General features: G+C 38.0%; 1 non-coding gene across 1 annotated transcript; it reads left to right on the forward strand.

Annotated features, from left to right (window-relative positions):
• The first annotated feature begins 974 nt into the window (after nucleotides 1–974).
• Nucleotides 975–1,081, forward strand: LOC132173167 (small nucleolar RNA R71). Its single transcript, XR_009439261.1, has one exon. It is a non-coding gene; the product is annotated as a small nucleolar RNA R71 (small nucleolar RNA).
• Nucleotides 1,082–3,130: the final 2,049 nt, after the last annotated feature.

A 3,130-nucleotide genomic window follows, 5' to 3' on the forward strand; every position in this document is an offset into this window, starting at 1 on the left:
GCTAAGTTTAACGTCTTCAGCCAGACTGTGGCACTTAAAACTTGAAGCACCAATCTTTCTGTCTCTTGCACCAAAGGGAATGAATCTTTTCTGTTGCACTGTGCTTCTGAGTGTTTCTAGATTGGGGAAGACCACTCTGAGTTTTCTTAAACAGTTGCTCATTCGGTAGGGAATCATGAACTGGAATATAGTAAGAAGAAAACTCAGGAAGCTTCTCTATCTTGATGTCCTCAATTTGCTCATCACATAACCCCAGATGACTTCTCTCTTGGACTCTTGGTAATTTGAGAATAGGAGCTAATGTTGAAGAAGTCTCAGTGCTCTCTTCCTTTTTCCGATGTGGTTCCTCTAGAATCTCAGTTTGCTCCTCCTTCCTCTCTTCCCTTTGATTTTCAACCGCTTCTTCACTCCTTAATGTCGTAATTGCTTGCTCATGATGATAAGTGCACTCTTCCTCCATGTATTGTTCATTAGGATTGGCAACAAACTGACTTTGACACTCTTCTTCGTGGTATTGTTGAGGCCAATTGATGGGAGGTGGCTCCTCTTTATGATAATGTTGGGATAACTTGATGAGAGATGACTCCTGATCTGCAATTGAAAACATGGGACAAGTCTTAGTGGTGTGGTCAATATGGGAACATATGGCACATACCTTGACTTGTGTAACTTGTTGAACAGGAGTATTTCTATGATTAGTCATAGCTTTCATGAACATGTCCAGCGTTTTCTCCATTGCAGCCATTTGAGCCTGAATTCCACCATTGGTGCTCTCTTCATGTATGCCTTTTCCTTTGAATCCTTGTCTCCCTTTAGATGGGAATTGTTAAGAGTGCACACTCAATGTCTCAAAGAGCTCCATCGCTTCCTCGCTGCTTTTCTCCATCGACATGCTATCACAAGCTAAATCTACAAGACTCTTGTTAGGATCATTTAAACCCTCATAGAATGCCAATACCTGATCGTCTTGAGATATATTGTGATGAGGGCATCTGAGAAGTATCTCATTAAAGTGTTCCCATGCCTCGAAGAAAAGGTCTCCATCTCTTTGCTGGAAAGTCATAATTTCCCTTCTCAATTGCCTTGTCTTGTGGGCTGGGAAAACTTCTTTAAGAACTTTGTGGCCATCTCATCCCAAGTATGAATAGAACTTGTGGCCAAAGAATTGTACCATATCTTAGCATTATCTTTTAAAGAAAAAAGGAAGAGGATTAACTTGATTTTTTCTAAAGTTAAACCCTGAGCATTTTGAGTCCTGCAGAGATCACAAAATTCTCAAATATGCCAATATGGGTTCTCTGTAGGTGTGCCTTTATAGTGTGGAATCATATTGAGCAACGAAGATAAATTGTAACTACTCTGCACAATGGGCTAGAAATTAATGCATGATGGCTGGTTGAGGATCTGGGAATTGAATGAACTTTCCATAGGTCTTCTCACCGGAGGTGTATTATTTCTCAACATGATTTAAGAAAATTAAATAACAAAATAAAAAGAAAAAGAAAAATAAAAGAAATAAATCGGGTCTGTAATTAGTGCGGTAACTGTGATGCTCTTTGGATGTGCGATCGATTGCACCGTGAGTGCGCTCGATCATACTGGTTCACTCGATCGCCCTGGTTGGGTGATCGATCGCACCTCCAGAGGCAAAATAGGAACTGCGAAAAAAAACTATAAAAATAGAAAAATTTAAAACAAAAACAAACTAAGGAAAATAATTCCAAACAAAATCAAACAATCCCCGGCAATGGCGCCAAAAACTTGTTGTGCCTAAATACTACCTAAATTAATAGATAATATTTAGTATGTTTTAACTCGCAGGTGTACAAGATCAAACAATAGTATAGTGTAGCAAGTACGAGGTCAAACCCATGGAGATTGTGATTTTATTTAGAATTAATTAAAAATATCAACTTGTCACTGAATTGATATTGTGAAAAAGAAATAAAAAGATACAAAGATAAATGAAAAGGTAAAGGTAGGGCTTCGATATCTACCACTAATTATATTTAGATAATATATCATTATGCCAATGCTTTGATCATGTTATATCTATCTAATGTTTGTCAATCTAAGGGCATGGGTGTATACTCCTTAAGCTATAGATTCCCTAAGCAATAAGTTAGGCAAGCGTATATACTCTAACTCTTTTCTTTCCTAAAGGATTTAGCATGGTATATACTAAGTTGTTCTTTAGAAAAGCATATGTTCTATGAAAATTGACAAACACATAAGATTTAGGGCATGGGTGTATACTCCCAGTTCTCCATGTTGATTAACCCAAAAACCGCGGTGTGGATTCTTTTGTTACTTATGTTAAACCCAGGACTCGGTCATCCAAATTGATCTAACTAACTAGTCCATACCACATGCACATGTTGATCACGCATACACATATGAGGAATTCATGCAAGCAGGTATTAATCAAGTTAAATAGCATAACAAGATCATCACAAAGGCGCCAATATTGAAATATTAATTAAACATAACTAGGGCTTCAATCTAGCCCTACTAAATAAATTAGCTACACATAGAATTGATGTTAAACATCTTCATAAAATAAAATAAAAGAAAGGAAAAGAATAAACCCAAGACTTGAACTTAAAGAGCTCCTATTCTTCTCATTCTCAAAGTATGTTTATTCTAGAAGCTTAAGGGTCTATTTATAGGTTTTTAGAAGTCCTAGACAAAGTAGTAAACCTAGGGATTTCGTAGGGTTTTGAGACCTATTACAATTGGGAGTTGGAAAACCCTCATATGGAAAGAGTGACACTTTAGCCGCCACTTGATGTGTCTTCTGCGCACGGGTGCGATCGATCATAACCCGTGTGCGCTCGATCGCAAGTCTGCGATCGATCCTTCTTCTATCATGCGCTCGATCGCTCCTGGCCTAGATTGTGCTGTGTCCTCTCTGGTACTGCGCTCGATCGCAGGTACCCTGCGATTGATCACACTGTTAGGGAGCTCCAATTTTCTCCATCTTCTCCCTTTGAGCCCAAATCACCTAGTTTTACTTCATTTTCTTCCAAAAGCCTCTAAAAGTATGAAAAACACAAAAAGGAATTAACATGGCCTAATTAACTAAAACCAAAGGATTAAAACATGTAAGTTAAGGGCTGAAAATATGAAT

The sequence above is a fragment of the Corylus avellana genome, chromosome ca2 (assembly GCF_901000735.1).
Source record: "Corylus avellana chromosome ca2, CavTom2PMs-1.0".
Classification (NCBI taxonomy): domain Eukaryota; kingdom Viridiplantae; phylum Streptophyta; class Magnoliopsida; order Fagales; family Betulaceae; genus Corylus; species Corylus avellana.